The sequence below is a fragment of the Arvicanthis niloticus genome, chromosome 5 (assembly GCF_011762505.2).
Source record: "Arvicanthis niloticus isolate mArvNil1 chromosome 5, mArvNil1.pat.X, whole genome shotgun sequence".
Lineage (NCBI taxonomy): Eukaryota > Metazoa > Chordata > Mammalia > Rodentia > Muridae > Arvicanthis > Arvicanthis niloticus.
Window position 1 is genome coordinate 73,170,656 of NC_047662.1, and position 15,565 is coordinate 73,186,220.

Consider the following 15,565-nt stretch of genomic DNA (forward strand, 5'->3'; position numbering starts at 1 on the left):
CCACTCAGTTTCCCCATCTTGTACTCAGAAAAAGTAAGAAGAAGGAAAAGAGAAACTCATGGAGGACCCAGCAGCAGCTTCCAACCAGAAGGCCTTTGGGAAAAGCACACAGTTTCACCTGGAGTGTGCATTAACTATGGAGATTCCTGCAGGCTCTCCACATGCACTGCCTTTGAGGATCTATGTTTCAGACTTCTCTAGAAGAGTAGCTAGTTGTTTGCTTTCCTGTTTCTCTTGAGACAGGGTCTCATACAGTGTAGGTGGATCTTGAACTTACTATTCCAACTCAGGGTAACCATGAACTTCTAATCTGCCTGCTTCTAACACTGAAGTGCAGAAGTGTATACCACCATGTCTGCCTTATCCAAGTGGTTTTTATACACACAATTTGAGAATTGCACTACCTCAGAAATTTGGCATCTTAAGAATAAGAATTATTATTATGGGACAGAAAGATGGCTCAGTGGGTAAAGGCACTTTGCTCCACAACTGACAGTCTAAGCTTAATTCACAAATGGTGGGAGGAGAACAAAGTCTTGAAAATTGTCTTCTTTATTGCTGCATACCTGTCATGGTGTGCATGATGTGTGTGTGTGTGTGTGTGTGTGTGTGTGTGTGTGTGTGTGTGTATGTAAAAAGAAACAGAACACATGATCGATCGAGTCTTACTCTTGACCTCCAATTCCTTCCTGAGTCTTGTCTTTTGGTTCTGAATCCTGCTTTTATCACATTCTATTATATTTACTTGTCCAAACTGTTAACTAACAATTTCAGTCTCCCCACATACTTTTTTTCTACCATGGTGTCCTTTTCCTTACCTTTTATCTTTTGGTTCTAAATACCTTTTCTCACAGACTTTATTTTTCTGCTTAAGCTACCAAGTGAAACATCTTCAATAACTTTAGTATGTATTTGATTTCTTTTTTCCTCTGACTCTTTTGTCCAAGTCCCAGCATGGACCTCTTAGATCACACACACAGAGACTCACACACATAATGTAAAAACAATCTTTGACCTACTCTACTAAAACAGGCCCCCTATAGTCATTATCACATAGTAATTAATGTGAAGAACCAATTTGGTATAAGAACATTCTAACAGACCTTCTTTCCATCAAGTATTCAGAAAATTAAGATCACAATCTGAGAAATAGTTAAGCCTTCTTAAGTATGGTATTTGCTTAGCTGATCGATCACCATATTGGCCAAGTCAACAAAGGGACTGCTATTCACTTTTATTTATTCTTATTTCATGAAAACTGTCATGTGAAAATCTCAAATAACATTTTCTCTTATGGGTACTATCTTTCAACATTCTATTGTGACAGTGATGATGGCTGGGACTTTACTATCTGAGGAAGAACAAAACATTCCAAAGAATGTATTAACCAAAGTATGCATCCAGAATTCCTATTAACAGTTGAAAAGAGCCAAAGAGACCAGGTGCTAGGCAGGAGGATATTTCAGGGTTGGCTAATGGTCCACATTAGATACTTCCTCTGTCTACCAGAGCTATTCATTTGGAGAGGATGCTGTGTCCTTCCCAGTCTTCCCATACCCTCTCCCTAGTTTGCATTTTGTATATTCACATTTCAATGAGAGTCGGGAGACATTAATTTTCTGCTGTACGGAAAACTGCATATATGTAATGCTTTAACAGTATGTCAGAAGGGACTGGGGACAAAGCATACAAAAGGTATATATATGGAACAGTAAGTTTCTCTAAAATCTGTCAGCTCAGGAGTTAAAAACCAGTGTTCTTATTCATGGCTGTCCTCTCAGATCAGAAAAGAATCTCTACTCACTGTTCTCTTGTGTTGAGGATTTTCTAGAGAGGGGACTATTTCACATTCTATTAATATTCCAAATACATACATTCTATAATATTCCAAATTTCTGAGTCCTGGGAGTTTTTTTCTAACAATGCGTTTCTAGTTGTGCCCTCTCTATTTCTGTGACCAATGTTTTCATTTAGGTCTTCTTTAAATCTCATATTTCTTCTTAAATCTTTAAATTTCTTACTTTCTAGATGAAATTCATTCCACATGGTTTCTCTGCCCACCATTTCTAGTCAGTTTGCTTATAATACCATTCTTATCATGTTCAGCCTAAATACTTTGAGTGGTTTTTCCACTGCTCAAAGGAAGAAAAAAATCTAAATCCTTTACACTTTTAAAAACTTCAAAAATACATTTTCCAATTTATCTCTAAAATCCTTCTGCTCACCTTGTGTTTCTGAAAATGCTTCTAGAATTTTGTGCCTCAACCTTCCCCAATTCTAATTCATGCCTTCACAGTCCTCTCTTGAGTAATCCCCTCACCCCTTAAACTCTTTGGGGTGCATTAAGCTGAGCTTAAAAATAATTTCTGCTGTTTTTCTTATTTCATTAGCAGGAATTTACCACTCCCTTTCTGAACTTCTATAACATCTACATTCTTATCTATTACACTACTTTAAAATTATATTTGGTGTTATGATTCCCATATGAAATGTTTCCCACAGGGTCATATGTTAAAACATTTGTTCTGTGGCTGGTGATACTATTTTGGGTGACTATGGAATCTCTCATGCATAGGGTCTACCTGTAGAAGAAAACTAGAAGAGGTGATCTCTTGAAGGTTATTGCAATACGTAGTTCTGCCTACATTTTGGCAGCCTGTGAGCTGACCAGCCACCATATGCTCCTGTTACCCCAGCCTGAGGTGTCCCATCTATTGTCCCTTTCCTGACATGATGAAATACACCCTTGAACTATAAACCCAAATACACCTTTCCTCCCCCAAACTACTTCTGTAGGGTATCAGTAATAATAACAGGAACTAAGATAATTATCCATCTGTCTGATAGATGATAGGTCCTTAGCCAAGGGATGGATTTGCTCTTCTATATGCAAGTAACAGAGTCCAATACAAGAGAGATGCTTAATATATTTGATTTGTAATAAATGACTCAAAGCAGGTACTGTCTCTCCACTGCCTGCATAATTGAGTTGTAATTTTCATTTTTTGCAGAAACCCTCTAGACTGGAAAGGGAAAAGCAAGCCCAGGGTGGAAGGCAGTGGAAATTTTTGGAAGGTACATGCCCCTCAGGCCTAACTTCATTACTCTTCATAAGACCCACACAAACCTTTTGCTGTTGTCTCTCCACCTCCTTCCAGCTTCGGAATTGCTTTCATATTCTTATCTCAGTTGCACATGGCTTCTTGGAAGTAATTTTATTAAAATGTATTTGAAGCAGTTGCCGGTCCATTAACACCTTCTTGCATCCAGCTGTGTCAGATAAGCCCTGAGAAACTTTTATTTTTCCCACAATTGAGAAAACTTGTGGCTCCAGCAACAACCAAGAGGCCTCTAGCTCTACCCAGGATGTCTAATATCACAACCAAAGCGCTAGAGTTGTTAAGTCTTGGTGGTGGGGAGCTACTGGGTTACAGCAAGGCCCTGAGTCCAAGAAAGCACAATCTCATCTGTACCAGTAAGATTCACCTGTAAGTCTGTAAGCTCTGGGCAGGAGGAAAAGATGGTGTTCAGCACACCTCTCTCTGGCTTGAGGATCAAGCTGGAGACCTGGAGAGAATGGAACCAATGACTGGGCATCACCTAAGAGAAATACTTTCCTTAGTAGAGGCAAAGGGTTCCCACACAGCAAAGCAGAAGAGGAGAAAGGGGACAAATAAAGGAGAGAGAATTGGTCATTGGTGGGAGAGCATGATTTCTAACTTGTACAGACATTGTTTATAGAAATCATCTCTTATCTTGTGACAGGATTAGAATTACAAATTAAAGGACAAATACGGCAACCAAAGAAGCTAGACGGAAGTCTGGATAAATCTTACTTCAGAATTCAAGAACCTCAAATATAAGCCGAACAAAACCTTTCTTTAACGTGTTTTTTTAAAAAAAGAGTTGATAAGTCATTGTTTCCATGAACATGAAACAGTGAACTACATGTAAGCCTCAAATAAGGTAGAAAAAAAATGAGAGGCACCTCACAAGTTCAATTTGAAGTCTTCTTCTTTTGCTCTGCAGATTGTTCTATAGTATTTCCCTAACAATAGGTATTCTGTTTCGGGAATGAAATGAAATGAAAATCCTGTTTTAGCCAAAGAATCCAATAGGCAGTTCCAATCACTGCCTGTTTCTTGTGAACTTGCTGTTGACTGATTCTGAACACAAAGGAGCTAAATACCATCCTCCTGAATTTTCCAGAAACTTCCTGACAGGGTCCTCAAGAGTCATCATTGGAATCGTCATATTATTACTTGATATTCTCTAGAATCAAATATAAACCATTCTAAAAAGCCCATTTGTAAGTAAATAAAATATTTCTTCAGATCATTAAGAAATACTGATTAACTTAGGGTATGGCAAGGGTTTCTGTTTGTTTTTCCTTCTATGTTCCTCTCTAACAGGATATAGGGGCCTTAACCCTCAGGTCTCACTAAGCTTCAGAGGAGCTTTAGATGCTGTTGAAAGGTATAGAAAACTTATGAAAAATATAGAAAGTTTTTAATGACCCATAGACCTGAGCAAGAGAATGCAGGTTCACTAGTTCCACCAAGAAAGCAGAACTAAATGTAAGATTTTAGGCCTTCACTGTCCTGGGATACATTCTACATTCCCGGAGGGGTACATTATCCCTGAGTCAGAGGACACTTGCTGGATTAACATTCAGGAGAGGAAGGGAGGGGCTGATTAACATTCCTCAGACCTCAGGGAAGAGAAACCACCAGCGGATGGGGAAGGCCCAAAGCACCGATGGTTGGGCAAGGTTACATTCTTCGGAAAGGTGAACACACAAGATGTTTCCGCATGACTCTGGCTGAATTACGGGTTGGGACTTTTTAAGACTTTCTACTGTTTTTATGTTACGTTTCTTTGGTTTCCCCCTTACCCATCCCCTGGTTTGTGGTTTTTCCTTTATATATCTGGTACTCACCTACCTCGGGGTTGACACTCCTTTGCCCCTGCTTGGGTTATGTCAGCCTCAGTCGACTGATCCTGAAATATACCTCTGGCTGTTGCATCAAGAATGGTGTCTTGTGAGTTATTGGGTGGCCAGGAATTCCTGGGGCTTGAGGGAGGTCCTCCCTTTGTGTGTGTGTGTGTGTGTGGGTCTTACACTGTTACACTGTAACAGGGAATGAGGCTGAACCAAGCAAGTCTAGAAGCTGTGGTAAAAGAACCTGATATCATTCAGGCTTAAAAAAAAAAAAAAAAAAAAAAAAAAAAAAAAAAAAAGATTAAGGGGATGTAAATAAGAGGTTGTGGGAGAGACTGCAATTGTTAGCCAGCAGTTCAGGGACTAGTGCAATAGAATGTGATAGTTTAAGAGATTAAGGGAGCTTTAGAACCAGCCGACTAAATTCTTGGAAGGGACTGAAGGTCAACAGTAAGACTCTGATTTAGGCCTTATTTTTCCAGACCTCCCTGGCCTAGGGCTTTTATATAAGGAGAAGAAAGCTCTTCCCCATTTGACTGTTGATACTGCAAAGCCCTGTGAACTTTCTTACAATGTGATCCTTAGATACTGAAAGCTCCAGGATGACTATATATAGCCTTCTTCCTGGTTGAATCCTTGTGGAGAGAAAAGACCTTCTGTTCTGGTCAAGACTACATAGGATGGGCTTTGCAGCTATCTAACTCCTTAGACTTTCTTTAGGGCTTGAGTTTTCTGTGTAGGAATCCTGGTCCGGTGCGCGCATGCACACAGCCAGGGAAGCTGTACCACCTGTCCCTCTTTCTGCCTAAGCCAAGTGCAGCTGTGGGTTCATATTGTTCTGAATAGATTGATCATGAGAGCTTTTGGGTTGAAGCTGCACTTCGGAAAGTTAGTGTACATTCTAGGACAGTATGTCCATACTGATATCCACATCAATGTTAGTACATCTACCTACCTCTAGTAACTGAAACACTCCTGGAACAGAAGCCTGCCCTTGCTACATAGTGTTGTGTCTTAACAACCACCACCTTCTTTCTCCTCTAGCTTTTGGTTCTGGATACCTTTCAGCACTCTACTTTATTTCCCTTCATTGTCTATAAGGCTATGCATTGTTAACATCTCTGGGACATAACATATTTGATTTTTTTTTTCACGTGTCTGGCTATCCAGACTCAGCCTGTGTCCAAACCCCAGCATGGATCATTTGACTAGCACTCCTGGTAGAGCTCAAAGCCTGGTAGTTAGGACCCTGGAAGGTAATGTCAAGTGACTGTGTAGATTGTGAACTATGCGTGGAAGGGTGGCTTTGCCACTAGGAAGAAAAAAAGATCCACAACCATTTACAGATTAAACATTAGCACATGATGGAAATTAAAAAGAAAAAAAAAATGAAGATCCACTTTGTTGTTAACTGCAGATTGCAGTCTTTTCCATAAGTCTTGTGATCAAGCTCAGAATGTTGTAGTCATTTTTTCTTTTAAGGCAACACTTAGAGGCTGTTGAATTTTTCTTTCAAATTTTAAATACCATGTCAAGAGCATTTCAGGAATCACCGAACAAGTTAGACACACAGCTGCTGACATCCACCAACAGAAGCAATCTGAGGAGAAAGAATCTGTGTACAAAGATGACAAAGAGGAAAGCTGCCTGGCAGTTGGAACAAACATCAGGGGAACATTCAGATTTCAAAAACATTCTAAAATGGCAGAATACCTTGGCCTCAGAGGACCCAGTAATCATGAGAGGCACTGATACGAGCCTGAGAGAGCTTCACTAGGCTTAGTCAGATCCTGGCTCTGCCTTTGAACAACTGTGGTGCCCTGGGCCAATTGCTTAGCCTCTCTCCAACTTGATTCTCCAGAAGCATACTGAAGTAATAGCAAGGGCTGTCTCATCAACTGAGAGAGCATCAGATGACTTGATGCACATAAGATAGTCACTGAGCTATTTGGAGCAAAGGAGATATTAGGCAGAGCAAACTAATGAGAAAAGGGGTGGCGGTTAGGCAGGGAGGAGAGAACAACATTTGCTGGCTGCATGGCCAAACAGAATGTTCCCCTCAAGCTCACTCCCTTAACCTCCCCAAGGCCAGTCACTACAATCAGTAGTTAAGAATGCCAGCACCACTCCAGAGAAAGACAGTTAGGGGATGCAAGCTGAGGTAGCTTGAACCTTTCTGAAACTATCCGAAATATTTCTTCTCCTCTAATAGTACCACTCAGCCCTGCCTGTGAAAGAGATGCCTCTCCATGCAAGATTAGAGAAGGATGAGGCTTCTAGAGCCACCACAGACAAAAAGATTCATAGAAAGCCCACTGCATTTAGCAGCATTCTGTGAGAAGGCTGGGGAGCTGACTTCAGAAACTGAGAAAGCAGCAGCCCCAAAAGAGAGCAGGGAGAGCTTCAGCTCTGTTTTGCATTAATGAAGGGAGAACATGGGACACATAGGTCTTGTAAGAACTAATTGTGAATCTAGAGTTATAGAGACTTGTTCCTTTTGCAATTTCACTTTATTATGTACGTGAATTATGTGTATGTGGGCAACTGTGTGCCACAGGATGTACGTAGAAGTCAGAGGGCAACTTTGGAAGTGTGTTCTTGTAGGAACTAAATGTGAGATTTTCAGGTCTCTGGAATTCAGTGCCCTAGGATGTATTCTGCATTTCGGGAGGAGTGCATTATTCCTGAGTCAGAGGACACTTGCTGGATTAACATTCAGAAGAGGAAGGGAGAGGCTGATTAACATTCTTCAGACCACAGGGAAGAGAACCCACCTGCGGATGGGGAAGGCCCGGAGCACAGAGACACATTCCAAGATGGGCGGTGGTCAGAAAGCCAGATCCTTAGTGTAATAAACTTGGGCAAATGGATGAATCTGGAATCTGGGTCACCCAGGGACTGGACCTGAGAAGGTCAGCCTTTGTGATTGTCCTCATGTACTCTGTATAAAAACCGCTCCCAGGTTTTGTTCGGGGCTCTCTTGCCAACAAGCAAGAGAGTCCTGGTGCACCAGTATCATTAAACCTCATGTTGTTGCAGTGAATCCTCTTTCCATGTGTGATTCTGGGGGAACACATACAGTTCCACCACACTTCAGGAAGATCCTGGGCTTTCATGCCAAACAAACCTCTACAGAAACTTATGCCTGCTTACCTGTGATTTGGGAAAACTTCTTTGTCTCTCAAAGACATCAGTTTCTTCCCTTAAATATACATAGTAGTAACATTTAACACTCAGTGCTGATAAGAGGATGAAATGGAATCACATTTAGTTTTGTTCTTTCACCTGGCTCTAGAATTTGCCTCTGCCTCCATCAGCCCCAGCTTCTCCTTGATGCCTTCACAGCTCACCTCTGTCCTGGCGAAAAGACTCTTAGATAAGTTTGCATAGTTAACATCTTCTAATTATAGCACTGAGGTAAAATAGAGTTTGGATTTGAAAGGTGGTTTCTTAGTAAAGTACATCTATTGTGGATTGGTTGACTCATGGTTCATCCAAAAAGGAAAACTGATGGTCTATTGTTATTTAGGCTCAGCCAATGCTTTATTAGAGATGTCCCTTGGGCACCCCCACTGCTGAATTTGTGGCAAACATTTGCATGGTAAAGTGGGCCCATTTCTTTTGTCCTGTATTAAATACCCAGAGGCAATAATCCTCATTATGGGCCAATGGCTTAGAAAATGTTATTATTAAATCAAAGCCATTTGCAATAAAGGAAAAAATTCATCTGCAACTATAAACTCTGTTGCTGATAGCTGGGCATTAGGAAAACAAACAGTCCTCAAGTCCCTTTAGACCTTGCTCTTCAAAGCTTCATCACATGGCAGGCCCTCCAGGGCTATTTTTGAGGAGAGGAGAACAGCCCAGGAGAAAGATTCTAGGGTTGTGCATGGTTTCTCATAAGACATTGGATGTGACTCAGAGAACCACGCAGATTACCCAGTTTATTGTCTAGAATGCCATTAGTTAAATTTAACTTGTATATGGCTCTGTTTCCCATTACAAAAGAGTGGAGTCAGACATCCTTGGGTGGTAATTCTACTTGCGCAAATCAATAAAAGCCTCTGTGTCTACACCTCCAGTTTAGGATAAGGTAATGGCCACTTTTTGCTTGAACACATTTTAGCAGAAATAGAAACCTGCCTTAATTTACAGATTGTCTCAGAAGGAGCCACCGGCCTGCTTTGTTTCTGCATAATATTCTCATAAAGCCTGTGCTATCGTGAGGACCGAGGAGGCTCTCTGGGGACAAGCTGCTTCCCTTATGTTGTTCTGCAATACAAACAAACACTGCATCTAAGACCAACCTCTGCTCAGTCCTGACACAGGACTGTAAGGCAAAAAGCCTGAGGTCTTCACACATCAACTAATAATTGCTATCTGCTTACTGTGTTACCACTACTGCATGCTAGAACGAAACTAGACAACTTTCCTTTCACTAAAAGGAACTGCAACTTTGTTTAAGAGGTAATGTGTGCAAAAAACCCTATACCCTGCAAACTGATCACAATTCCTTTCCGAGTGCCTTTAAACTGAGCAGCTTCGGTTTAACTGAAGTAAGAATATTGAACAAGGGACAGATGCCAATTTGGGGCCCCTTCACCCAGCTGTGGAGATCACAAAGAATGGAGATACATCTGGAAAAGGAGGGTTCCTCACTGTCATCAATGAAAGCAATGAAGAAGCTCAGCTGAGCTATGAGGACAGTAGGCATTCACTGAGGTTAGCTGTTTGCAGTGGTTTCCTGGCTCCAACCCCCATACTGTGCCAAGAAGCCATGCTTCCAATCATGATGATAACAGATGAACCTCTGAAATTATAACCAAGCTCCAACTAAATGTTTGCCTTTGTAAGAGTTGTCTTTTTTAATGGTGTCTCTTCGCAACAATAAAACCCAAACTAAGACACTTTCAGTGCTTGAAACATCACCTTCAGCTGCCTGAGCAAGATTGCTTGTAAGTTTTAATCTCTACTCCTGATAACTGTGAGGGGCGCTAGTACAGGTTGTTCGCCAAAGCCTCCTATTGAAATTTTGAAGAGCCCCATACTCGGGAGACCCTTCCTCAAGCCTCCGGAATCGCGACCACCCAAAGATCACAAGAAACCATACCTGGATGCAATCAGCAGAGGTTTATTAGGGAAAGAGCTGGCAGCCAGCGGTCTGACCAGGTACTCGCGCTGGAGTCAAGGTCCGACCCCCTCGGCCAGTCCTTGGAGGGTTTTAAAGGGAAAAACCACAAACCAGGGGAGTGGGATGGGGTTGTTAAAGATACAAAACATGAAAACAGTGGAACAATTCAGAGGTATTCACTCTAAATGATTAGTGTCATGTGGAAATCGCCCTGCATTCTTCTCAAAATGTGGTTTTTACCATGCCATTGTGCCCTATCCGGCCATTTCAGATTGCTATCTTTACTTTTTCCGGCTATAGGGCTAGGGCCCCACCTAGGTGGTAGCATCTTTATCTGTAATCAGGAATGCCTTCCTGCCTTGGGCGAGGCTTGAGGAATGTAATCCAGCAAGTGTCCTTCACCTGGAATGTGAAGGCCTGAAATCTTATTTTCAGTTCTGTAAGGCAAAAAATCTACACATATTTCATAAAATGGCCTTTATAATTTTTCACTCTACATTCCTCACTTTTTCCGATTTGGTTATGTTTTTAATCATAAAAACTCAATTATTAATAAGTCTATTCTCACCCCACTTTTTCCGATTAGGATCTTTAGAAAAGTTTAAACTCCAGTGTCATCATAATTACCATTTTCTTGACCCAAAGTCTTATATTGGAGGCGGCGCAACACAAAAAGCTGAACAGCATTTATCCTTTCTCTAACAAAAGTTACTAATCTATTTTAAATGTAGGGGCCTATGGTTAAGAGCAAAAGTAAAATCACAAGGGGTCCAGCAAGGGAGGATTGAACCAACTCTCGAATCAAAGTTGCGGTGCATCTCTATCTTGTCTCTGGTCTAACTTTTTTTTTCTGAATTTACTCTCTGGTCACTCTTGAATGGTCTACATAATAGTAACATTTTTTCTTAGAGCAGCACACAGACTTTCTCCTTTAAGAAACAGCAAGTCTAGTAACAACTTAACTTTGTTACTGACTGTTCTAGGGCTCTCAAATCCACATCAGTGGCAGCTCTCAGCTGATGAAAATAATGAGGTGTCTGTATCAATGTAGTTACACCTGTCTCTATACCTATGGCCACTCCTAGTCACAATGTAACAGCTAGAGTCAAGGAAAATAGGCTGTCTGCAGAATCATCTAGGGTGTATCTCAAACTCAGTTCAAGAGTACCTGCGGGATCTAGATGGACAAGTACACAATAATCTTTGTTTTCATCAAAGATAGCAGTGGAAACACATGGTGTTAACTCGGAGCTGTAAGTCTACCATTTATCAATTTTAGGCAATAGGTATCTGTTAGCAGGGGTTCTTGGGCTCTATTCTATTGACTAGGGGTTTCAAAATATTTCCTTTTCTTTGTAGCACACTTTCAAAGTTGTCTTCTGACTTTTCCACATTTTGTGGCACATAGCTGTCTACATATACATAAAATCACATATATAATAAAGAGAAATTGCAAAAGGAACAAATCTATATAACTCTAGATTCACATTTCAACTTCAATCTTGTAATCACAAGCTGTCATTTAACCTTGGGTGTACACACACTAAGTCCCACCCTCCAAGGCAGCATTTTCCCTGTGCCTCTGGGGTGGTCTCAGGAGTCAAGGCCTGCTGCTTCTTTAGCCTTGTAGAATAGCAGAAGACCTGGAGCCAAAGAGTAGGGGGTTGTTCAGGCATCTGGATCTTCTCCAGTTGACATCAGTCACAGGTGGTGATGGTGAACTTCAAGGAGGTCGGATGGTCCACAGCACCAGGAACAGTCTTTTAGTAGCCTGAAAAATCATTTCTCACACAAAATGGGCATTCTGGGTATGGAGCAAGAACAAGGGACACTCTAGCCAGCGCCAGTTCCCAAGGGTAGTTTAATTTTAGGGTCCTGTATATTCTCTCTACCTGTCCTGAGCTTCGGAGACAATATAAACAGTGGATCTTCAATTCCTGACTTACCTTAAAACTGCTCTTTGATCTAATTACCTAGGACACTTGAAACCTCGGGAAGGTCCCTATTCTAGGCTGTTTTCTCCTAGGTATTTCTTATCTACTCTAAGTCTTATTATTTCTCTGGCTTAGAACCTAAGGTCCCTTATACGCTTTAAGTCTCTTAGCTGCTTGGTTGCACTCATATCTTAAGAGTCCATCTGTGTATTTAGCCTGGTAAATCCTTTGCTTTCTGGGGAGTATAGTTCTCTCTTCTTGTGTGCGCCATTGTCTATTTTAGGCCCCAAACCTGGGAGGGCTCCTGTATCAAGCCACTTGATCTGTCCGGTTGTTGCCTCAGGCTGGAGTCTCCTCCCTTTTTGGTATCCTGGGCAACAAATATTTACAGCTTCCGGTTTCATCAGGGTTTCCTCTCTTGGCATATAGCCTTGCAGGCATGGACTGTGGCAAAAGCATACCTGTTGTCCATGCAGATGTTGGCTTTCTTGTCAGCCCCAAGTTCCAAGGTTGTTCTCTGCACCGATGATCTCAGGGGTGGGGAGTCAGTCCAGATGGCATGTGTCCACCACAGTAGCGCTGGCTTGTCTCTGACCAGCATGGAGAAAACTGCTCCCGTCTGTAAAGCACGTTACCTCGGCTCCCGGATGGAGTCAGTAGGAGGAGCCTTTCCTCTACCCGTGAGTTCTTGTCAGTTAGTTGCAGCCTGTCTGGGCCCCAATCCTGGGGAGTAAGTCTCAACCCGACAGAGGGTAGGAACAGTCTAGGATGACCATAAATGAATGGGATACCCAGCCCATCTCTTAGTCCACCATTTTCGGGTAGTCCATGAATACCTTTTGACCCATTGGCCTGGAGGAAGCCCCTGTGTCTATCAAAGGTTGGGTGGCTCCTTTACTTGCAATGCGCACATTGGTCTTTTTCAAAGAGTTTTATCTCTCTTTGATTGGAATCCCTTTTTTCTGCTTTCTGTAAATTCTTTCCTGTCACCTTTCTCTTTCTTCACCTCTCTCTAGTCTCCTCTATTCCTCTCTATTCCTGTGGACTCACAGCAACTGATCTCTATTCTTCTTCTCTACTCTTTTCTTCTAGACTTACACTAAACCTTCTCTATTCCTCTTCTCTATTCCTTTCTTTTAAATCTTCTCTCACTTGCTATTACCATCAATCATTTTAATATGTAGTATACTTCCTAAATCTTTCAATGACTTATCTTGTAGTCTCTGTAGCCTCTGGAGCCTTGTCTACACTGACAGAATGTCTCTATGAGCTAGTCTAGAAAGGCTGTGGGTAACTTATCTGATCTCTGCTTAACCTCATGTGTCCCGATCAAACTTAGTGGGGTCTCATATAACCCTCTCTCTCAAGACCTATCAGCGGAATCTGGCGTGGGCCTCTGGGTGTCCCTTACCTTCTGTCACATGGAGGTCTCAGTCAAATCTGCTCCAAATTGACCTGCTGCTGACCACGGCCTGATCAATTGACGGGGTCCCCAATCTGAAGACCAGAACCTGCAAAGGTCTTGTGAAAGCAAGGCTTTTACCTTATTTATTGCTTTGAACTCTGTGTAGACTGATGCATTTGTGAGGCTGCATGACTGCTGTTCACATCACACTAGAGACCACAACCTAATTCAGTCTGCAAACAGTACCTTGTCCACAGGTGTAATGTGAGCTCACCTCTGAAGCTCTAAGAAAGAAACCAAATCAGAATGAATAGCCTTATCTATAGCATTTCACAGCAAGGATTATTAAGATGTTGAAGGTTCATACAGTTATTAACAATTTTTAAAAGGCAACTTGAGTTACATTTGACACTTATTTGAATTTAACTTTTAACAAAATAGAAACTTTGGTCATAGTTCTATAAAAACCTTTTAAAGAGTTATTTCTGATTACAACAAGAACAATAAAGTAAACATTTTTATGTCTAACGTAAGAGCACAAGTCTTCACCACTTCTTTAATTTTATCTTGTCAGAACTCTCATCTTTGAACCAAATCTTAATGAAAATCTCATACAAATAATGAAATTGTCTCAAACAGTAATGGCTAAAAAATTTATCAAAACTGAAGGAGATATATATATATATATATATATATTCCTGACTCATATATATATATTCCTGACTCATATATATATATTTCTGACTCAGGGCAGCCTATAACTTTTAAGCTGTAATTTTAGAAAAAAGCACTCCTTTACTTATAAAACTGGGAAAAATCATTATCAACTTCCTTATTACATACAGAAGCTAAAAAACTGCTGGCCCCTTTTTTTTTCTACTTTCTGCTGGTGTCCTTCTCCTAGCCACAGAGCAGGGCGAATTATCAGTTTTTCTTGTGTAAATCAAGACTGCCTCACAAGTAAGTTTTAAACTAAATTAAGTAAGCAGTTTTAACCAGTTCTTGTCTCTCTTTTTTTAAAAAAAAAAAATAATTAACTCTCAGGTGAACAATCTTGCTGCGGCTGTTTGTCTAGCTGTCCTGGCTCCACTGCCAGGTTTTTTTTTTTTTTTTTTATCACCTGGGTTCTCATCTATCTTCATAGGCGGCAGGTGGAAAACCGCCATTTGTTGCACTAGTGACCTCAAGGTACCCAGTACAGCCAGGAATACCAAACTAGGTAGCTGTTGCACGCTGTTGCTGTGCTGGGGAACCACGAGTTGTAGCCCGCCAAGTGGGGGCTGGGTGAGCGGGCTGGGTGAGGGCACCCTCCATGTGCTGTTACCTGAAGCATTCCCTACATACGGTAGGCGGGCTGTAGGAACACAAACCGCGAGCACGAACCGAGGTAGCTGCCCCTTATTAAAGGACCTGCCCGCCTTTCTGCAGTTGTATTCTTGTACCGGCGGCTTCATTTCTCTCTCTGCCGGCAATCATGTTACCTATTTTTAACTCAAGATGTTTAACACAGTAGATTAACAGCTAACACACAGATGATTTGCCAAGAAAAGACACACACATATAAAAAAACAACACAAACAGCTCACCCCTCTCACGGGTAGTACATAAAACACAGATAGCTCACCCCTGCCACGGGTGGCACAAATAACACTTAACTACATTTGGTCATGACCCCAGATGGAGAAGGATTCCACGTCTTCTCCCAAGTAGGAGCGCTCAGTCTCTTGAAACCTGACAGTCAGATCCCCTGACCTTCTGGAAGTCCTCTCGCCTTCCAAGTAAGACTCCAATAACCAGACAACGCGGTCAGTCTTCACAGATTCAGATTTAACAGATTCAGACAACTTGGTCAGCCTATGCTGGACCAAGTCTAACAGATTTCTAACATACCAGCAATGAACAACCCAAAAATAGACACACTGCCATGAGAGCACAACTACTACGGTGGCCATTTCTGACCTTTTCTCTCTAGTTTTCATTGTTAACACACAAAAAGACTAACAAAAAAACCCGTCTCAATCGCCAGTGCCAGCCAAGAGGGATTCCACATCCTCTCCGGCACCTAGATGCAAACCTGTGCCAGCCTAGAGGGATTCCACGTCCTCCCCGGCACCTAGATGAACCCCCAAACGTCTCTGGGGGTGCAGCAGCTA